Genomic DNA, 23,205 nt, shown 5'->3' with positions numbered 1-23,205 from the left:
GATGGTCTGTATTTTTTTGGGAATGATGGTCATGTTTTTAAAATGATTATAAGAACAATAGGGAAGTTTCCCAGATTTAATGTTTCACATTCCTCCCTCATTCCCTCCTGTCTCGGCCTCTCTCACTCACTCCCTCCACCCGTCCTCTCTTCCTCTGTCTGCCTTTCCTTCCTTCGGTCCTTCATTCCTTTCTTCCTTATCATCTTACTTTCTTGCTTTACTTTTCTCTCTCCTTCTTTTCCTCCTTTATCTCTCTTAGCCTATTCCTGCTTTCTTCCCATTCTTCCCCCCCACCCCCCAAAATACATTTCTTTTTGAGGAGTTACTATGTTCCAGATTCTGGACCATCTGTGATGAATAGGACATTTTCCTGATCGAAAGCTCTTGCCAGTTTGATGAGGAAACAGATGTGCAAACTGAGATAATACAGAGTAGCTGCTGCTGAAATTAGAACACAGGCAGCGTATTAGGAAATGGAGGAGAGGTCCTTGTGCTTGAGCCATGGAGGTTGCATAGCCCGTTGGGTAGATGGAAAAAGGACATTCCAAGTGGACAGTGGGAGAGGAAGTCGTTCAGCGTGACTGGAAAACATGCTCAGGGTGAAGCTGGAAAAAATAACCTCGAACTGGAATATATAAAGCCTTAAACCTCATATTAAGTAATATGTGTCTAGAAAATTACCAGTAACTCTTAAGAAAAGGATTAGCATGACTAGATCTAGGATTAAGACAAGAGGAAGGAAGAGGGGGTTTGGTGGCCCTTTGGCAGTTTATGGTTCACATGACACATGGGTGACATTCTAGGGTGAGGCAGTGGCAAGGAAGTGGACACACTGCAGAACTACTGTGATGTGTGACAAAGGGCAAGGAGGGGTGACGGATGGCTCCCTCCAAGGTTGTGCCAGATCTAGTCCTGCTCTCTAAATAGTGTTTCCAGAAACAGCAGGGTCTCAATTATCTCACCGTGGGCTGTGAAATTCTAAAAAAAAAATAATAAAAAAGTCTCAAAACAAAATTAAGTTTAATTTGCTTTAATTGAAAAATAAACACATGCCATGTACAGCACTCTCAAGAGGAGGAAAAAAAAAAAAAGGCTTAAAAATGAAAGGAACAGTTGGGTGTGGTAGGCCCTCAATTATTGGAAATCCTGAAATGAGAACTGGCGTGGACTGAGAAAATGAATTCAGAGTGAAAGTCAGTAATGGGAAGTAGAAGCTTTCTGTCCGGGTAGCAGTTTTCTGGAGGTCTTGTGAGGTGGTTATTTTTAAATTATTGTTAAGAACATTCATTTATAAGGCAGGAGAAGAAGGAGAGCTGAATGTGGAGCAAGACAATTTGAGTTTGATCCTTTCTCTTTCACTTTAATTGTGTGGCCTTTGGTAAGTCGTTTTTGGCTTTAGTCTCGTCATCTGTAGAAGGGGGATAATAATCTGTCCATCACTGGATTCCTGTGGGGATTGTGTGATTCATGTACGTGGAAGTTCTAACATATGGGTAAAAGGTGAAGGAGAAGCACAAGCAGGAGGAAGACGAGGAAGAGGAGGAGGGCTAGACAAGAAGGAAGAGGAAGGATATTAGAGTGAATCCATTAAAGTGCATGACATTTATTGAGAGCCTCTGTGTTCTGGCCTTGTGCTAGATGCTGAGGGATAAGATGGCCAAAAACAGCTGAGCCTTGCCTCTACAGCACCTGTCTTCTAGCAGCAAATATTCTCATCTCTAGGTAGGCCATAGAATAGAGTCAGGAAGAGAGACTGAGCTAAGGGTGTTATTTGGAAAGCCTTGAGATGGTGAGTTAGGAGCTCTTGTCTTAAATAGGCATTTTTCTCTCTGTTCACAACCACTCTGCCTCCCCTGTACTTTGACTCTGGCTTAGGTTCTGCCTGTCTCATGGGCAAGAGTCTGCTAGTCACATTTGGAGGTAATGGGGGCTTGGAACTGTAAGCTCAAAGTGTCAGATTCTTATAATATTGGCATCTTAGAATCACAGTTGTAGAATTTTAAAATCTATCAAAACTTGGAATCGGAGAATCTTAGAATAATAAAAGCTAGTGTCAAAATCTCATAGAGTCATAGAACATAATATTCATGGAATATAAAAATCAACTCTTAGTACCACCACATCTTAAAAATCACAGAATCATGAAATTAGAGTCTTTGAGAAGAGAATGGCATTTTATGGTTATCTGGTCCACCCTCCTTTCCAATTCATGGAAAATACTAATATAGCATTAAAAAATACAAACACTCCTAAGAATCTTTGTATAGGAAAAAGGTGGCCCTAAAGGAAATCTAAAGCTTAATAATGTTAATGGTGAACATATTGTCCAAGGGACAGTGATGATGGACACAGATGGAGTTTCTGAACATTATCAAAGGTTTTGGTGAGTGTTGGTTGACTTTACTGACACCTAAAATGAACACTTACTTTAATAGGAAGCTCAAAACAAATAGGAATTCATATTTTTGCTCACTGACCATCCCTGCTGTAATTATTCATGTGGGCCAATGTAGCCATGCTGTCGTTTTAGAAACATGGTCCCCTAATTACCGGCCCTCTTGTTTTGGACAGTGAACTTGGGGAGGGTAGGAGTGATAGGGGATTCTCTATAACGCCCATGAGCTTTCTAGAAAAGTCTTTCGCATCCTAGGTCTTGCACACATCCCGTCTTACTATCTTTTTTCTCGCGGAGCTTCCCCTTGTATACACATGGTAACCTATTATTGTAACCTGACCTTGCGTGTGTTTTCTCCGAAGTATTGGCTTTGGCTGCCAAGGCTTTTTCTTTTTTTTTCTTTCTTTCTTTCTTTTTTTTTTTTTTTAAACCTGGCATCCATTTTGTATGTAGTAATTGTTCCCTCCATATTCTCTCACAGGACCTCGGATCCAGTGGTATATTTTGACAGGTGCAGGAAGAACCTGGCTTAAGGAAATGTAGAGTATGGAGAGGTTTTTGTGCGGCGTGCGCATGCGCGTGCGGGGCCCGGAGTACCTGTGTGCGTGTGTGCGTGTGTGTGTGTGTCTGTGTGTGTGTGTCTGTGTTCATGTGCACGCACGCATGCGCGTGTGCTGCTTTCCTAAACTGTGAGTCTGGATCTTCTTCACGTGAGCATGGGGTTGCATTTGAATGTACTCACGGGTTCTTATGTGCCCGTGTGTGGGGATAAACTTGTGCGGAAACGAACGTGTTTTGAATAGGTAAGATACGTAAATGAATCTGTGGCACTTGACATACATTTATTGAGCATCTACAATGTTTCTGACAATGAAGTAAGTGTTTTCATGGATGGTAATATATTTGATTTTACAACTATGAAGTAGTTATGGTAGATATTACAGTTTCAATTTTGAAGATGTGTCAACTAAGGCTCTTAGAATTGAAGTGATCCGGGCTGGTATTTGAAATGGAGTCTTTTTATTAAAGACTTTGGTTATGCATTTTAGGTCTGAACGTACTGGTGTGTGAGTGAGTACAAGTTGTGTGTGTGTGTGTGTGTGTGTGTGTGTATTCGCACACACCCATATGTTCATGGACGTGTGGGAGTGCATGCATTCCTCGTCCTCATATGCATTTCTTAAAATGCATGGATGTGTAAAGAGTTGAATATGTGTAGCAAAATGTATGCACCAGCTAAAGCCCTAATCATCCAGCGAAGTACATCTGAGGAGTTGGTGTGGGGGTGAGGGGACTGTGGGTTGTGTGAGCAGTGGGGGGAGAACGTCCAAGAGGCAGAGGATGGGCAACTCGGAATCCATTTATCCACAGTACTAATGTGGCTCTGTGCTTTGCAGGGATCCTTCACCACAAATTATTAACCCCTGAAAGCATTTTTTTCAAAATCCTTTGAAAAGCGTCCGCATGTGTCCATGTCAGGCATCCCGGGACCAGAGTTTGTGAAATGCTCATCTAGATATTAAAGCAGGCTTTAGAAGAAGAAGAGAGGGAGCAAAAGGAGGCCCGTGCCAGGGATGCTTGTGATACAGAAACTTAAGGTGACAGGAAGCTTCTTTGCGGTTGCTTCAGCAGGTGCAGGGAGAGTAAAAACCTGCAGACGGTTTCTCCTGTGTTCCACTCCCATTATTTCACCCAGAGCCCGCACGGAGTCTCAGAGGCAGGCCCCGTTTTCCCGTTTTGCAGATGACATGATTGACACTTGGGGCTACGCGATTTTCTTGCAGTCACACAGCAGCAGAGCCGGGGTTTGAACCCAGGTTTTCCTGCTTGTGTGATTACCCTCCTCCATGCCGGTCCTCACGGTTTCCTTTAGGCTATGACCTAAACCCACATAAATCTCAAGCCGTCCGACACCCAGCCAAGCCACATAAACATTCCGGATTCACTGCACTGACGCTTCGAGGGGCTGAAATAGAACTTTGAAATTCTCCTTCACTTTTAATTAAAAAAAGATTTAGGCTAACCCTGGGTTTCCACTTCTGTTTAACTGCGACTGCTTTTAACCGTTGCTGTATTTTTATTGTTGCAAGTGTGACGCACCGATCCATCTTCCTTGTAACGCTTCTCGGTTTCTGCTCCATCTGTTGAAGAGAAAACATTTGCAGAAATCTCTCGGCTTCTCTCCAAGGGCTGAAACTTCAGTTGTAGCAAGGATTGCAGTGCAGGAAATGGGGTTGGCCATCGGTGAAATCCAGAGATTGGCAAAGTCTGTTTCTAGGATCTTTCTGATTTTCATTTTCCCAAAGTACAGCTTCTCCCAAGTGCCCGGCCAGCACTGCTGTGTTCCCCTGCCTGCATCTAGGAGTATGCTGGACCCTCCACATTTAGGTTTTACCACTCTCATTTACAATGGAAACATCGATTCTGTTCTTTTTGACTGTGCTTGATTCTACATGTTTTTTTGTTTTGTTTTGTTTGTTGTTTTATAAACTATCATTAGTTCTTTTTTAAAATCATTATAATTTTTTTAAAGACCTTATTTACTTATTTGACAGAGAGAGAGAGACAGCGAGAGAGGGAACACAAGCAGGGGGAGTGGCAGAGTGAAAAGTAGGCTTCCCACCAAGCAGGGAGCCTGATGCAAGGTTCTATCCCAGGACCCTGGGACCGGAACCTGAGCCAAAGTCAGATGCCCAAGGACTGAGCCACCCAGGTGCCCCTAAAATCATTAATTCTTAATAATGACAACATTTGGTGTGGAAGGGGCATTGGACTTGGCATTGGTAGACTTGAGTTCAAGTCCTTACTTTGTCGTGTTTTAACCTGGCAAGTTACTCCAACTCTTGAGCCTGGATTTGCTGGGAAAGCTTCAGGATCACATGGTTTCATTAAAACCCACATGCTCTGAAATTGTGACATGCTGTACTCATGTTATGCATATTCACTCGTCCTTTCCTTTTGTTATTTCTTTTTGTTTGTTCATTCTTAAATTTGTTTATTTATGGGACATTTGCTGGATGAAGGCTACATACCAGGTCCTGCTTTGGTGTGGGTGATTCTAAGACAAATTAGGCCAAGTCCATACATAACCTTCAAAAGCCCACACCCAGTAGCATAAGTGTTGCTGTAAGGTCATGAACAGGCTATGGTTTCCTCTTCCTTAGGGGATGGGGCGATTATTCAAAGAGGGGAAAACCTTGAACTGAACGTTAAAGAATAGGGGATTTATAAAGGTTGGAGTGGAAATATGAAAGAAGTCTTTCTTGGTAGAAGGATTGTCTTGGGAAAAAGTAACATGGGTAAAACGCACTGGGGCATGCTGGGAATGTCTGCAGGAAATCTAGAAAGGAAAGGCAGAGATACTGGCAAGAGGCATGGAGAGTAAAACATGGTGAACAATGGAGTAAAGTGACAATGGCTAATAGGTGACCTGTGGATAGATGGGAGAGGGCCATTGATAGATGTAATCAAGGAAGTAGTCCAATATCATATTGTGATTTATAATAAGAAATTATATTTTTGGTCTTCATTGTTGGAATTTCCTAATGGATAAGAAGCAACAAAAGTGTCTTTTGTTATGTCAGTAAGGTGGCTTTTGGATGGCATCTAAGGATGCGGGCTGGTGGCCAGGGGACCCAGCCTTGTGATTAGAGGCTGGAACTTTTAGTTCAACCCCTCAGTCTCCAGGGAGGGAAGAGGGGCTGGAATTTGAGTTGGTCACCAATGGCTAAGGATATAATCCGTCGATCCTATGTAATGAAGTCTCCATAAAAATCCAAATGGAGAGGGTCAGGAGAGCTTCTGGGTTGGTGAGCATGTGGAGGGGAGAGTGGTGTACCCAGAGGGAGGAGGATGGGGATTCTGGAAGCTCCCTGACCTTCCTCCATGCTTGTCTGTGCCTCTCTTCTATCTGTCTGTTTTGGAGTCTTTTTTTTTTTTTTTAAGATTTTATTTATTTACTTGACAGAGAGAGAGATCACAAGTAGGCAGAGAGAGAGGAGGAGGAAGAGGCAGGCTCCCCGCTAAGCAGAGAGCCCGATGTAGGACTCGATCTCAGGACCGCAAGCTCATGACCTGAGCCGAAGGCAGAGGATTAACCCACTGAGACACCCAGGCGCCCTGAGGGCAAGAAAATTCCTTAGAACTCTAAAAAAGAGGTCACTGGTGATGGGATGCTAGGCATAATTTTCAACCTTTTCAATGAGGGAGACATTTGGGCCAAGGAAAAGAGTCTATGTGGGCAATTTCCTGGTGCCCCAAGGGGAGAAGATGGGAATTTGGGAGGAAATTCTGCCCCTCTCACCTCTGTTACTTAACATCCGTCATGTGGACTCTAGTGGGTTTTTAGGAGACACCTGACATTTCTGGATAACGTCACGGAGGCCGCCTTCCTTGGCAATCCACCAGAGATTGAACCCCAAAGGGAAAAGGCCACAAAACATAACATAAACTATTTTTGTATTTCTGTAATTTCATTTTTTATAGCAATTTTTTTAACCCTTGAAGGAAGAGCTGTAGAATCAAGAACCTTGTGGTCTGAAATGTATCTAGAATGTTTAGCCTCTTTCTTAATTTGTGAATGCCAATACCCACACCTCTCCATTTCCCCTCATTCTGTTGTGATAGTCCCTTCATGTTGGTTTTTCTTTCCTAGATGTGCCTTTCTATACCATGCTCTTTTGCCCAAGTCTTTTAAATTGATGACTCTCAAATGCTGGTCGAAAATTTGATGTCTGAATGTGAAGGACAATCTTCTTTTAAGATTATGCCCCCTTTAATGTTTCTGGTTAAAATGTACTTTCTCTTACAAAATGCTGGTAATAGTAATTGCAGCCTCTGTATTGTCAAATGCCCTTTCCTAGAACAAGAACACTTTACGTGGGTCAAAGAAATTGGTTTTAAAAATTTGACTTGGCGTGGAGTCTGAGAGGCTGATGTTGGCACCGTGCCCTCACAGAGGAAGTCTCTTTCTCACTCCCCATTTGACTTCAAAATATGGGGATCATGTCTTTGTGTATTTCATCATCTCCTGTAAGACCCTGGTGATGTCTTGCCTATAGTAGGTCATCATTAAAGGCATAACAAGGAAGCGAATCTTCAGGTAATCAAAAATGAATTGAGTACCTTTTGTGTTTCAGGGCTGCTCTATGTAGTGAAGTTGGTACCAGAGCATAAATAAACTTCACTCGATAACAAGGCTTATAATCCAGCCTTCAGAGTTGAGGAAGCTTGGTGGTTAAGGACTGAAGTTGGGACCCGGACGGCTGGGGCGTGAGCCCAGGCTTCTCCAGGAACTAGCTATGTAACCTCATGCAGTTTACTTAACAAGGTTTTCCTATCTCCCTATCTGTGAAGTGGGTGTAACGTTAGCCTAATAGACCTGTATAGGTTACAGGGGTTTATCGAGGTTTTTAGAGCAGAGCCTGATACACAGGAAAGGGCCAGCGGATATTAACCATCATCATTAAGGCTCACAAAGCAGAAATGAGGGAGTAGGCAGGGAGCCCAGGTGAACTTGGGTCAGAAGACCATGGTGCAAGTCCATGCTGCACTACTTACTAGTACAGTAAACATAGAAGAATCATTTAACCTCCTTCTATGAAACCAAAATTAGAACCGAGTAATAGTCCCTAAGACTTTAAAGAAAGCTAATGTTCTTAAGATGCGGAGGTTGAGGGCTGCCTGGGTGGCTCAGTGGGTTAAGCCTCTGCCTTCAGCTCAGGTCATGGTCTCAGGGTCCTGGGATCAAGTCCCGCATCGGGCTCTCTGCTAGGCAGGGAGCCTGCTTCCTCCTCTCTCTCTCTCTGCCTGCCTCTCTGCTTGCTTGTGATCTCTGTCTGTCAAATAAATAAAATATTAAAAAAAAAAAAAAAGATGCGGAGGTTGAAAAAGCCGCCTTGAGGCTGAGCAGGGTGTTGCTATGAAGAAGGCTGTCAAGCGGGTGGCTGAAAGGTGAAAGAGCCTATAGAAAAGATTTGGAGCCACCTAGTTTCCTCTTTCTGGAAAGTTCTTTGAATCATGAGTAAGGTGGGAGGTAGTGAGGCTATTGCCAACTGATGGGCCATTGTTTTTCCTAGAGACACCCAGAAAAAGAATATCCATTCTCCCCAGGAATTCACTGCCCTGAAGAAGCTCCTTATCATAAGGGAGTTGATGAAAAGATAAAGCTGAAGTCGAAGACGGAATTAAGGGAACACAAGTTAGAATGCCGCTGTTCAGGGTCTGGAATTATTAGTAAGTCTATGTACCATGGGCTCAATCTGGAAAGGGTTTCTGCATGAAATGAGCTGAATCAAATGAGTGTGTGTGCACAGGCCTGTGCTGTGTGAATATTCAATGAGACAGAGGTTGTGGGTGCTTCTGGCTCTCTGGGTTTTGCTTGTTGCCAGAGATTAGGTTGCCATCTGGAAAATACCTGCATCTACAATGTTGCATGGATTCTTGCTGATTTTCAGAAGTTTGTCAACAATGCCTTTTGCTTGTTTTCTTGCAGAGAAGAAATAAATGCTGGGACCTTAAAGTGTGGGGAGGAGGCTGGTCAGACGGGGTGGAGAGGAAAGTCCGAGGCTCTGTTTCTAGTGTTTGGGGAGCTCCTTAAGGCACAGCAGGGGAGTTAAGAAAAATCAGGTGTGAGCTGAGGTTGCTGAATGGATAAACTGATGGAGCTAAGTGCTGCTTTTAGCAAAACAAAGGCATTTGCAGGATTGGATGGGGGCTGTGGCATTGGAGGTGGAATGCTGGAAACTGGAAGGGGAAGGTAGATTCAGAAACTCAGCCATGGGTACCAGGTAAGCCTTTTAACCAGAGCACTTAAAATCCATGCATCCACCCTTGGGTTCCTCCATTCAGTCAGCAAACACGCGTGGGAAGGCACATCTACATGTTAGAGGCTGTGGTTAAAGTGATAAAGTGGATATGTCCCTGCTCTGCTGGAGTCTAATCAGTGGATAAATATTTTAAGCACCTACTGTGTGCTAAGTGTTGGTGATGTAAAAGTGAAAAGACAGTGTGGCCTTTACTTTTCATTCAGGATAAAGGCTAATATTAAGCAAATAGAGTATAAAGTGAGAGTGCCAGAATATGTGTATGTGTGTGTGTGTGTGTGTGCGCAAATAATAATAATAATAATGTATATTTATTGAGCATTTACTCTGTACAAGGCACAGTTACATTTATATGTACTGTCTCTAATAATTCTCCCTGCCACCCTCTGAATTCGAGAATAGGCTTGTTACCACTTTTTACCAATAAGAAATCAGATAGATTCAGAGATGTTTCGTAAGTCGTGCAAGAAAACAAAAGACTAGCAGGCGGTAAGTGGGAAACAAACGGAGGTCTTCTGATGCCAGCACCGTTCCTGTTGACTTCTCTCCATCTGTCCCATCTTCCCCATAAGCTATGGGGGCTCCGAAGGAAAGAATCACCGATGTTTCTGGAAAGTGCCATTCGGTGGAGGCGACAGTTTCAGCTGGGTACTGTGAGTCCAGTAAGAGTTCATCAGGAGGACATCTCCAGGAAGAGCATTTCTAGGTGTAGGACCAACGTGTGCGAACACGTGGAGGTCTGAACCATCACAGACCTTTGAGGGAAATCACTAGCTCCTAGTAGATGGGCCAAGAACAGCCAAGGAATCCAGACCCATGAGAGAGGTATTCCAGTCTCTCTGCACAACGCAGCCTTGGACCATGAACAACATCTCACATTTCAGTACCTGCCAGGATCAGTTACTTCTCAGGGACTAAGTAAAAGAGCCAGGATTCACTGACCTGATCAGGAAGCCCCCTGCAGAGACAGAGCTGGGAAGACTCTATTGGATGTAGAAAGATGGGTTTACAGGTTTAAGCGGCAGGGATGGCTTTCGGACAGGGTGCCTTGCAAGGAGGAAATGTTTTGAAAAAAAACAACAACAACAACAACAACAACAACAAAAAACAGGTCCATAAAGTGCATAAAAATGCAACCGGTGCAGTAAATGCCAAGAAAGATGCTGCCTTGTGCAGGGTGGGAATGAGCAGTTGTGAAGTTCAGAGTTTATGACTTGAAGAACATGACCCATAGAGCCAGCTTTCTCTTACTGATGGGTTTTTAATCGGATGTTCTTCTGAAATTCACCCTTCACTGACTCCGTGGTTCATTCCCCAGGGGCAGTGTGGAGCAGTCTGTTTGCAGCTGCACTTTATACAGCGGTGGGGCCTTCTCCCGTCACACGTGGGGGATCACATCTTGGACACAGCACAACAGCCAAAGCACCATTGTGCCGAATGACCTGGGGGAAGCTCAGGGAAGCTCGTCTTGACACAGTGCCCCAGTAATACCTGGGAGTGTTTAGTGCACAGCTTCTGTGTTCCAGGCACCCTGCTGGCTGCTTGATGGGCATGAATTGCTTTGATCCAGACAACAGCCTGATCTAGTCTACGAAAATTTTTTTTATACATACGTAAACTGAGGCAAAGAGATATCAAGCTACTTGCCAGGGTCATGTAGTTCATGGAAAACCTAGGAAGTCTCAGTTCCAGAACCTCGGGTTTCATCGTTCCAGAATGCTGCTTGCTTGATGCTGTGCACAGATTTTTTCCAACACGAGCCTAACGGCAATTTGGGTCAATGTCTTAGGAAGAGGTTAAAGTCAATATCGGGCCATTCCAATACCACGGAGTTAATTTTGCTCACAAATCACGTATGTCATGTGTCATAGGGAGAGTCTTATTGGTCTCACGTCTAGATGTGTCTCAGGGTCTGAACATATTAACTCTGGGTCCAGTGGCAGGTGGGGATGCAGATGCCAGTAAGGCTCCCTTTCTGTGGACACAGATGGAGATTTAGGCAAGAGAGATCATATTCCCCAAGTAAGTATGGGAGTCAGCAGATCTGGGGGTCAAAGGGAGATGAATCTGGCTCCAGAGTTCTAGTTCCAACAGGAGACATCGTGGAGGCTGTTTTCCTTCGCTCTGTCTGTGTTTCTTTGTCCCTAAAACAAAGGGATTGCCTCAGATCAGTAGTTTTGAAATGTCAGTCTTTCAGGTGTCCTTGCCACAAGTTCTGTTGTCCTTTCCTTCCACCTACGCCACTTCAGGGGGTTCCCTAAATTTACCGACTTCTTACAGAAATGCATACATTGATAAAGGAAATCTCATAGCACTACCACAAAATTCCTTTTCAAAAAGCCTTATTAGCCCTAAATAAGATGGCAAAGCATATGAATCATACAATGAAAACAAAAATGGTGCAGTGGTCTGGCCTCTGTATTCTAACTCTATTCTTTCCTGCCTACCACTCCATCTTTAGGGCTTCCCACTCTGTGTCAAAAGCAATACTGTGAAATGTTAGAGAGAAGATAAAAAAGTAAAGCCGAACGAGTCTTTCATCTTAACTTAATCAGGATTGGGAGAGAGTTGAAAAGAGACTCCTTTTCTCACTGTAAGAATTAAGGACGGAAAACTGGGTCTCCGCTTACAGCCACGACATCTCTTCCGGCCACAGCCCTGGTTTCATGAAATGCTTGACCCCAGGGTCTGTTGCATCATCCCAGCTCTAGCATCTAATTCTAAGAATCTTTTAAGAGACCCTCACATATTTGGAGATTTGGCTTGAGTGAAGCCGGCTTGATTGGGTGATGGCGCAGAGGGTAGGCACCCAGGCTGAGGTACACAAGAAGGAAACCGAGAGGGAGCAGTTGCTCAGCTATCCCTACCTTGAAACATTTGGGAGGGAGGCAGGGAGGGGCATCTGGGTGGTTCAGTAGGTTAAGCATCAGCTCAGGTCATGATCCCAGGGTCCTGGGATCGAGTCCCATGAAGGTCTCCTTGATCTGTGGGGAGTCTGCTTCTCCCTCTCCCCTGCTTGTGCCCTCTTCAGCTTGTGCTCTCTCTCTCTCTCTCTCTCTCTCACTCTCAGATAAATAAAATCTTTTTAAAAAAATAGACCAAAATATTTTTTAAAAAGGGTGTGGGGAGGCAGAGATTGGAGCCTATAAAACACCCAATGCTGGAAGTCTACTTCCTAACCACATATGTCTTCCCGTTCTGACCTTTTATCATTTCACTTTGTTGCCTATTGGCTCCTCTCTCGGGCCCCTCCTGTGATTCTCACCACATCGTCTCTCTCTTGTTTGGGAGAACAGAAAGGAAAGGGCCAATTTCAATGCAGAAGTTACATCAAATGAGGATTTGCCATTTAACAATACTGTAGGAGGAATTAACAACAGTCATAGGAGTCTCCTCTGTCCCCAGCTTGACTGGGCTTTTGGCGTATACAAGTTCACTTCCCCCAACAGCTCAATGAAGTCCACAAGGGCTAGTGTTTCCTTTCAGGAGTCAGAAAATGCCATCTAGGGTCTTGATAACTCAATCTTAAGTCTCTTGCGTCGGGATGAGTCCCACTGCCTCAAATCCTGCATTTCCTTTCTGTCCTTGTGATGAGCTGTGATGTGTTGAAGATTGGCCTGGCTTGGGGGAAGGGGGTTCTTGGACTGGGGCAGTTCCTGGCTGTCCCTGCACCCTGGGGACAGGGTACACTCTCACACCTCTCCGCTCAGCCTTCCTTTGTTCCTGGTAGCTGGTTGATGCTAATGAGACCCTACTCAGGGATTTGAGCCCCTTGGGGGCCAATTAACTTCACTTTACTTCAGCTGCCAGGAACCTCAGAACTAAATCCAGATCAATTAGCTCTTCCCAGGTGCCTGGTAGCATCACTTCCTTCACTCAGTTTTAACTGTTCTTTGTTCCATTTTTATTTTTAATTGTCCTGATTTATATCTTATTTAACTTTGTAATATCACTTTAGCTGTGTCTGGGGGCAAGTGGGGTATGAATTCTAAATAAATACATGAAATCCCTTTAGTGTCATTTCTGGAGAGGGAGAACACCTCATGGGTCTTCTCCTGGGTAGAAGAGCTGAAGCTGTTCCCGAGAGGGTGGCTTGGAGAAGTGACTCCATTCTGGAGCACAAGGACATTTGAGGAGGGGCCAGACCTGGCCCCCTACCTGTTTTGCCAGTCAAGTTTTATAGGAACACAGCCATGCTCATTCCTTACCGTCGCTGATTGCTTTCATGCTACAACGGCAGAACTGAGTGATTGCAACATGGACAGTACGACCCATTAAACCTAAAATAGTTATTACCTGGCCCTTTAAAGAAAAGTTATCTATTCCTGGTCTAGAGGAAAACAAGATTAATAGGATCTGCTGTCCAGGTAGGAAGAGAAATTTAAGTTTTCTTTATTCCCCACCCCCTTCATTTAGTGCCTCATTTTTTTCTTTCCACCCTAATTTCTTCTTCCTTCCCTTCTTTTCCTTTCCCTTCTTCCGTCTCTCCCCTGCCACCTTCCTTCTGTTCTCTTTTCCTCTCTCCTTCCCTCCGTCTCCTTTTTCCTCTCTTCCTTCCTCCCTCTCCTCCTATTTTGAGCTGAAAGATTCCTTCTAGTCCAGTCTTTCCCATTTATGAAGAAAACACTGATTTGCAGACACTGGAAGTAGCTGCAGGATAAGAGAGTCACGGCAGACCCTGGCCAGGAAGACACAGCCACTCCCAGTTGGTCTCAGTCTCCCAGATCATGGCAAGGAGCTAAGAAGAGATGAGATGTGGAAAATACAGGAAACATTTAGCACCGCACCCGGCATGTCATAAATGACCAGGGAAGCTTAGGTGAGTTCACAAACAGCCAGTTTCATTGCAGAGGCAAAAACATATACCCGCCATCTGCATGCCAGAAACTAATCAGAACTTTTCAAGTTGGGGTTTGCTCAAGGCAGGGCCAGGATTGGCTTGGATAGCCGGGCCTGCACCCCAAGACCCTTCTCTATATCAAGGCCACCTATCCTTATATCAAAAGTGGTGGATGGGGCGCCTGGGTGGCTCAGTGGGTTAAGCCACTGCCTTTGGCTCAGGTCATGATCTCAGGGTCCTGGGATCGAGTCCCGCATCGGGCTCTCTGCTCAGCAGGGAGCCTGCTTCCTCCTCTCTCTCTCTCTGCCTGCCTCTATGCCTACTTGTGATCTCTCTCTGTCAAATAAATAAATAAAATCTTTAAAAAAAAAAAAAAAAAAGATCTCCTTTAAAAAAAAAAAATGTGGTGGAAATTGAGTCTTAGAAAGAGAGTCACCTTGCCAAAGAGCATACAGTAAGGTGTGGGATGGTCAGGATTAGAGCCCAGGTATCTTAGGTTCCCATTCAAACACTTTCCACGGTGGGATTCTATCAAGTAACTATGGAATGATGGCCTGTGTTTTAAAGGACAAAGAACAGCTATTTCCCTTCCAAGCTACAGAACTTGAGAAGGGGGTGATGAGGTCCAGAAAGTCTCCTAAGGGAAATGAGGCTGAGGCGGGGGAGAAAACAGGGAAAATGTTCTGCCCCTGTTAAGACAGCAGTATATTTCCCAAAGTGTTAGGCGATTGGACTTGTTATAGTTACAGGATCTGTCCTGTTGTATAGAAGGCAAAAGCAACGTTAGGGAACTACTAGTTAATGGAGAGGCTTGGGTGTTTAATTAAGGTATTTGGACTTGCTCCTCCAAGTCCAGGGTCACAGACGGACCTGTTGCCACACGGATGTATCCTATTTGACCTTCACAGGTTGTTGTGGGGGGGAGGGGATCCCTAATCAAATGAAGAAATGCCATAAAAATCTGTCCCCCCCCCCCCCGTTTTTTCCTGAGAGGTCAGGTGACCTGGCAGCCTGGAGATACCATGCCTATGGGGAAACGGTTTGCTGGCCAAGATTGTGTCGTGTGACTATCATTCGCCATCATAATCACTTCTGAAGCTCTGTGCCTGGCCGCTTCATTCCTTCGTGCTTCTGGCCTGGACCTTTGGGTTTACATCCCCGGAAGAAGTGATTCACACAATTTCATCACAGCTGACATGATGAAATCAATGTTAGAGGATGTTTATTTGCTCATCAGACATGGACTGAACATCTATTTCCAGCAAGGCTTCGGAAGAGAAGGAATTAGGAGGCTGGTCCAGTGTTTGAGATGAGAGGAGGATAATTTGCTTAGAAAGAGAGCCGTTGTGATGGGGAGGAAGAGGTCGGCCCCTTCCCCCTCCATTCTCCGTCCTCCTTTTAAAAGACGAAGCTGCCCCATCCCATTGCCATAGAATCAGCCCCCGTCCCTTGAACCCCTTTCCCCTGGTTCATTTTATCGTCTTCATCTGAGAAGAGGGCATCCATCCCCATCTATTCTCAAATTCTCTCTTCCCTCCCTTTCTCTCTGCTCTCTCATCTTGTCAGGTGAACACGTCCCATCTGGCCCCGATGCTCTGCGAGGCGCCCCCTGCATAGAAAGTAGATGGTTCTGAGCCTCTGAGGGTGTCTGTGAGGAGAGCGGACCAGGAAGAGCCAGGCTGGCAGCGGCAACCTCAGTGAGCTGCCTTTTCCAATCAATACCACTGCTTTGTTTCCACCCCTGCGTCGGACTGCGGCATCCTCGCTCATTCGCTCTCCCTCCACTCCCCTGCATGTGGGAGCTCCCGCACTGGTGCCCATCCTCCCCACCCCTCCAGTGTGTTCCCCAAAGGCCCAACTGTCTCTCCATCCCTCACACACATGACGGTACAATTGCTCTCACAGTAATGAGGAGCTGAATTTGGGAACTGGCATCACTGGAAATGGTCTTTATGCTAAAATGAAAGAAAACAAAACCTTACCCCACAAATTCAATTCTACGAGGAACAGCAGAGAATGCTCTGAGTTGTAAAAATAGGAGGCAGGAGGAGGCGTGAAGGTGGGGTCTTTACTCTTGGTTTCTGCCATTAACTAGCTGTGGGACCTTGGGCAAGCCTCGGTTTCCTTTTTCATGAAATGAAGCCTTGCATTTGATTCTCTTTGAGGCTTATTCAACCTAAAATGATTTCAAGTATTATCAGGACATTTCCGGTGGGCTTTCTTTTCAATTTACACAAGATTCCTGATGCCAGTAAGACATATTGATATGTAAATCAGAAGACTTTTACCCACATGTTTCACCTTCATGACAATGAGCCCCCAGGAGGGCTGGCTTGGCTCAAGTGAGACCCTGCAGAACTTCCTGACTGCCTGAAATTTTCTGGTGCTTAAGGAAAACCTCTTTCCTTCCCCGACGTACATCAAGTACAAGATGAACCTCGAACCGTCCAGGTTTCAAGATTCTGTACTTGGAGCTAGAAGGCTAGAGCAGATGGCAGCCATCTTGGGGTCACTCCCCACCACGGAAGAGTGTTGATAGCCTCACACAAAGCCAACTGCAGGTTTAGAGATGTCCACTACCTCCTGCCCTGTGGGAACCAGGTGTCCCATAAGTACCTGTTGAATGAGTGAAAGTCACGGATATTTGATCACAGTATATCATAGTATGGCAGAGTCAGAAGGGCCCTAGAGCTCATTTAAAATCTCCCAACTGTTATCTACATGGACAGACTGAGGCCCACGGAAAGGATGAGCTTAGACCCAGATCACACCGTGAATTAGAGCCTCAGACAGGCTAGAGCCTGGGTCTCCCAGCTCCCAAACCAGGACTTGGTGCGCTGAGCAACTCTCCTCGCGCTCAACGTTGTGACTTGGCTCACACAGTCCTAGGATAACAATTTCCAGGGGCCCTTCTGGGTTTGGTGTAAATTATCTGAGCCTTTTAAGAGAGGCCCAGCTGGGGCCTCCTTCTTTCCTCTTGGGCTGGCTCTTTCTGTTGGTCTCTGTCAGGAGAACATTCTAATTTTCTCCCCTCTCTCCAGCAGTGCATGGCCACCTCATCACTCACTCTAACAGACCCTGCTGAGTACCCACAGTATATCTGGAAGCCATTTTCTGTTTGGAAGTCAGTGGCGGTCAGCCAACATTTCAGTAATATTTGCTTTCCTAAGGCTTAGACAAGTCAAATCCATTCACTCTCTTAGACTCCATCCCTCTTGCCTGGCATAATTTCCTCTCATCTAAGGCAAGCCAAAATTGAGCTTGGTGTATTTTCTCTCTTTCTCTTTCCCTTCCTGCCTCCTACCTTCCCTTTCTCCCTCTCTTTTCCCCTCCTTCCTTCATTCTTAGTCTTCTGTTTGTTGCCTCTTCTTTGTCTTCTCCTTCTTCCTCTCCTCTTGCTTCAACCCCCGTCTTCCTTCCTCTCTCTCTCTGTTCTTTATTCAACCAGTATAGAATCATAGCCCAAGGGGTGCCTGGGAGGCGCAGTTAGTTAAGGGGTTGCCTTCAGCTCAGGTCATGATCACAGGGTGTCCTGGGATCGAGCCCTGCATCTGGGTTCCTGCTCAGCAGAGAGCCTGCTTCTCTCTCTCCCTGTCTGCTGCTCTGCCTACCTGTGCTCTCTCTTACTCTCTCTCTGTCAAATAAATAAGTAAATAGATAAATAAATGACAATATTAAATTTGAAAGCAATCTAGGAAAACATGTAAGCCAAACTTCCTGATTCTGTAGGCACAGAGACCAAGCTCCCAAGAGCTAGGATATCAGTTACCTTGTCTTTGCCTCTGCAGTAATATCAGGAGTGGGGTGAGAATTTAGGCATCCTGACTCAGCTTAGGGCAGTTTGCATTAAATCTCAAGGCATCCTCTAATTTATCCTACATATGATGTAGGAAATTGTTGGGGTTCGGAGCTGACAGCCAAGAAAGAATTCTTGAGACTTCGTCAGTGCAAAAAGGTGGTGTCATTAAAGTACAGGTACAGGACTCATGGACAGAAAGAGGTGCATTGCGGTCATGAGGAGTGGCCGATTATATACTTTCAAGTTTTGGGAGGGGGTCTGGGTAGCCTTAGTCTCTAAGGAATTTTGGAAGCAAGATCACCAGGGTCTTGAGGGGGCTAGCTGTTGTTAGGCAAAGGTCATTTATTACTGTCTAATGAAGCCTTGGTTGTGAGACCCTATGGATGTATATCGGTGCACCATTCTCTTGGAGGATGATTGCTAACATATTTCTTGGGGTCGGGGGTAGCGATAAAGTTTCCAAAGGAATTTTTAAATGTTAAAGTAGACTCACAGGATCCTGGGGGGCTGGGATAATGTTAAGGGAAGATTGACTTTTGCCCTTAGCAAAGTATTAACATTGAGGCAGCTGAGCTCCCAGAGGAAAATCTCTCTGACCCTGTCAAGGACTTGTCAATGGGCCATAAGCAGCAAGGAAATCTCAGTTTTCTCTTTTGCCTGTGTTTCCCACATCATATAAATAACACTACTTTGGGCTTTATCTTTGCTGATTGCCCTGGAGCTGGGGTCAGATCTAGGAAAAAGCAGGAGACATGTTTGAATAATGCTAAGCTCACTACTTCAACCCTCTGGGAGTCCATTTCCTTGCCTGTGAAGTGAGGATTCAGTTTCCCCATCCTGCAGACAACACAGGGTTGTTGTGGTGGGAATCAGATGAAGTCATGAGGCCTCTTGGTTCTAGAGTGCTAGATGGAGGTCTGTTCCTGCCACTTGGTATTATTAGCCCTCTCCCTCCAATGGGAGCTCTCAATATTTCAAAGTTGTGTTTATTCTGTAGTGAATATTTGGGGCATCCTGGCAAGGAAGCTGGTATGATATTTTGGGGCAAAAGACCTCCTTTAGGAAGTCTCCCATTCATGGACTGCCTCTCTTGTGCTGGGCCCCAATCCCAGCAGGGAAGTAGCCACCTTCTCTGTCTGTATTTAAAGATCCCTCTGTCCCAGAGTGCAGCAGCTAGAAATAGACCAGGCACTTCCTTTGGAGTTTCACAAAAATGGATCCTTTGGGTCAAAGGCTCCTTAATCTGGAAAACACAAGCTGTTTGCCTGACTTGAGGCCTCAGCTGACTTCCTAGGTTTGAAGGAGCTTTGTGTATGGAAAAATGGTTTGTGTTTTGAAGATTAAGGTCCTTTCATCCAAAAGATGCAATTTTTTTTTTCCTTCTTTCCTCAAGCTCCCCTTGAAACACTTTGTTCCTTTCTGGTTTAAAACCTGTGAGCCTCCTTTCTTATGCATAGATGGATTAGGTCACACCTTGCATCCCCAGCCAATGAGAAGGAGAGGACCTCAGCAAGTACTTCCAGCCCCCTCTTTCAGGACCAGCGCTTCTCTCTTCCTCCCCACCTGGGTGGATCATCAATGTAAATGCAGTAAAGTCAGCTAGGACTCTTTTTTAAGACCACAGATTCTGGGATTTTGCTTTCAGAATTGCTGATGAAGTTTGGAGGTGAAGGTGCATTTTAAAAGCAGAGAAGGCTCAGGACTCAAAAGTCCCCCCAACTAGCTTAAAGTCACGTGGCACAGGATCCTGGGCACCATGTCGCCACAACGTAGGGGCTGACGGTGCAGGGTGGAAGCAAAGACCCAGATGTGCCCAGAATCAAACATCATGGGTGACTCTTAACTATCCACTATGTGACTTTGAATAAGTGACTCAGCTTCCCTGACCCTCAGGTTCCTTATCTATGAAATGGGAATGGCCCCATTATCTAGTGTGTCTGTTAGCTCCCCAGCTCCCCAGCACACAGCCTGCCAACCTATTGGCTTTCAGCAACTGGCACTTATTATTAGAGCTCCTTCCCCTGTGGGCCAGCCGATGTAAGCCCGTCTCACTCATCTAGACTGGGCTGTTTTGTCCCTGCAGATTAGCTGGGGCTCTGCTGTCAGCTCTAGCTGGCTGATCTGTTCCACACACTCTTCATTTTCCTGAAACACAAGCACATCCATCTTGTGATGCTAGAAGAAGCACGAGAAGTTAAACAGAAATCCACGTGGTCTCTGGAGCTGGAGACTCAGAACTGAAACCCCATCCCTTCCACGTCTGAAATAATGTTTGTAAATTTCCTGACATGGCTCCTTTCATCCAGTAAATGTTCATGAATTGTTTTTGATGAAGTTCTGGGATCTGGGTGAGGTTCGGTGGGGCGAGGTCCAGAGCCGACGGCTAACAAAGAATTCTTAAGACGTCGTTGGTGCAGAAAGGTGGCTTATTAAAGCATAGGGACAGGACTCATGGGCAGGAATAGATGCTGCCCCAGGGATGTGAGGAGTGGTCTATTATATACTTGTAAGTTGGGAGGGGGTTAGGGATGGCATAAGTCTCTAAGGAATTTTGGAAGCAAGGTTTCTGGGACCTTGTGGGGCTAGCTATTGTTTGGGAGAAAGGTAATTTATTATTACCAGTAATAACACCTTCTCGTGAGACTCTTTAGATGTATATAGTGGGCCATATGCTTTGGAATGATTGTGGACACTATCTTGGAGGTTTAGAGATAAAGTTTCCTAAAGGAATTGTTAAAGTAGATTTACAGGATCCTGGTTGGGGGTAGGGGGTTGGTCAGGCTAGGATTGTCCTTTGCCCTTAGCAAAGCCTTAAGGTGGGGATAGTTGAGTCCCTGGAGGAGAATCAAGTCACTCTGCCTGTTTTAAGGGCTTGTCAGTAGGTAAGGAAATTTAATATTTTTTCTTCTGCCTCTGTTTCCCACATCAATTTTCACCACAATCATTAGTAGAGTCAGGACTCAACAATGGTGGCGAGAACGATTAAACCCAGAGTTCCCAAATCAAGCAATGTAGCTGGGAAGCCATGCTCAGAGAGGTGGGAAGCTTTCTTGAAACCACGCAGAGAGGGCTAGATGAACCCTTCCGAATCAGACAGCGCGAGGATTTTCTGTTGGGAGACTGAGATTTGAAGGACAGTGGGAAGAACCCTGGTTATCGCTCATGGTGCTGCATGACTTTTGAACAACAGTGAGGCCTTTCCTGGAATTAAGCAATGGCCTCAAATGACCCTGCCCATTAGCCTCTTCTGCCAGGACAGTGGATCTTACGCTTTAGTTTATGTGGTATTTACCTGGAACATTTATTAAAAATGCCCATGTGTGTTGAGAAATTGTTGTTTTCTGCTAGGGCCTTGTGTGTGGCCAGCAATAAGAAACCAGACTTACGCTGGATTAAGGTTAAAACACACACACACACACACACACACCCCAAGGGCAGATTTCTGAATGTTTCTGACTGTTCTCCCCTGTTACATAGAAATAGTAACCATATCTTCTTCAGAGGCCTGTCTTGAGAGCTGAGGGAATCTTGTGCCTTGTTAAAGGAATTTACAGGTATTACCATGCTAAACGTTAATTTTCTCAACTCTGGAAGGAGAGGTATAAATCTCTGCCCTCTGTACATTAAAGTTGCTCTGAGATAAGTGAGAATCCAACCCTTTGTAGCCAGAATCATGCTGGTGTGCAGGGGTGGGATGAGAAGGGCCTTAAGAGAGAGGAGTGGGAGAGCATGCGTAGAGTCTCCAAGCCAACCACCTTTTTAAAATCTCTAATGGTCCAGCCAGCACCTACTTAAACACTCAGATATGTGTCCCCTGACTTCTTCCTTGGGATTCCATGACTGTCCTGGACAAGCAGCAGCTGTAACTGTAATGGTTCTTTGGGTTCTTCGTTTACAAAGCCCTGTGGGAAGGAATGAAGCTATTGCACAAGAACTAGCAAAGCCCAAGGAGCTTCTACGCCAATGGATCCACCAGGATCCTTCCAGCTGTTCTCATTAGTGACCTGATGGACGCTTCAAGCCAAGGGTCAGAGCTTTTGATGAGTAAATGTTGAAATTTAGGTTCAGATGGAAACCTAAGTGTTTTTTATTTATTTGCTCCACTGAATATTAAGAATAGATGAGCCATAGGGAAGAATTCAGAGCCATTAACTCGGCAGAACACTGTTTATTTATTGAACAGTTATATTTTGAGCATCTGCGTAGTGCCAGCTCCCATCTTTGGCATTCCTTCCTAACCCCAGAATCTTCCGTATGCTTCTGTAGGGCCAGCAACCTTTTCTCACTCATCTCTGCTCCCCAGGCAGCATCTGGTTTAGTGATTTGCACACAGTAGGTGGGTTTGCATGATTCTGTCACTGGTCCTACTACCTGAAGTGCCTTCTCTTCTGGTCCTTTCCCCCCACTTCACTCCTTGAATCATTGGAGCCTTAGTAACATCTCAGCACCCCTGAGAAGACCTCTTTAACAGGCTCTGTTTGACTTACTTTCTGTTTATTCCAACAACACTGTTTAGATCTCTGATAAAACTCAATCCAGACTTCAGACTTGGAGTATACAGATTTATCACCCTTACCAGCTCTGTGGCTCCCTAAAGCCGTGGACACTTTCTTATTTTTCTTTGATTCCCCAGTGGCTGGTACAGAGGCTGGCATTCTACCCCAATGCCAGAACCCCATGCTGTTCTTTTCAGTCAGCACTAATTTCTTTTCTTGGTCCTATTTTTCTTTTTTCCTTTAATTCTATATCTGTCCTCAGCGTTTATAAATATCCTCATCCTATGAAGAAAAAACAAAATCCTCCATTGACTGTTCACTTTCCTCTCTGGTGGAGAGAAAAGGAGCCTTGGCTAATGATTTTTTGATCTTCCTTTCTTTGCCAAGTGCTCTACACCCTCTGCCTCTGTGTACTCATGCTCCATTCACACCTTAATATCTTTCAATGAATATTCGGTTCCCACCTAAGCATTGAAAACTGTCACCACCTCTGTATTTTTAATTCCAATAAGCATTTTGAGCCCTTATCTTGTTGGGCTCTTCTCTTAAACATTTCTGCTTCTTTGGCTTCGTTGACAATATTCTCTCATGATTCTTGTTCTCCTCCTCCTCTTACAGTACCTTCTTCTTCTACCTCATGGGGTTCTTTTCTTCCTCATCCTGCCCAATTCCTCTGTGCGTGTTTCCTAACACTCACCCAAGAGTCTCACACAAGAGTTCTCATCCATTTCCAGAGCTCTAACCACCATGAGTTCCTACTGATTTACAAATGTCTACTCCTAGCCCTGGCCTCTCTGTTGATTTGGGCATGAAGATTCTAGAGTCCAGTTCTGACCTGAATGTTCAGCAGA

The 23,205-nt window shown here is 45.0% G+C and overlaps 1 protein-coding gene across 2 annotated transcripts in view; it reads left to right on the top strand.

Annotated features, from left to right (window-relative positions):
• BRINP1 (BMP/retinoic acid inducible neural specific 1) overlaps positions 1 to 23,205 on the top strand; it is a 168,609-nt gene that overhangs the window by 13,193 nt on the left and 132,211 nt on the right. The window contains exon 2 of one of the 2 annotated variants that reach the window (XM_082696732.1): positions 15,626 to 15,756. The exons of the other annotated variant lie outside the window; for it this stretch is intronic. The gene's annotated coding sequence lies outside the window, so the exon portion shown is untranslated. The remainder of the gene's footprint in view (positions 1 to 15,625; positions 15,757 to 23,205) is intronic. 2 annotated transcript variants of the gene reach the window in all.

Source organism: Mustela nivalis (genome assembly GCF_964662115.1).
Source record: "Mustela nivalis genome assembly, chromosome: 13".
Classification (NCBI taxonomy): Eukaryota; Metazoa; Chordata; class Mammalia; order Carnivora; family Mustelidae; genus Mustela; species Mustela nivalis.
Note: the sequence above shows the minus strand (reverse complement) of the source record. Positions and strands in the feature narration are given on the sequence as shown.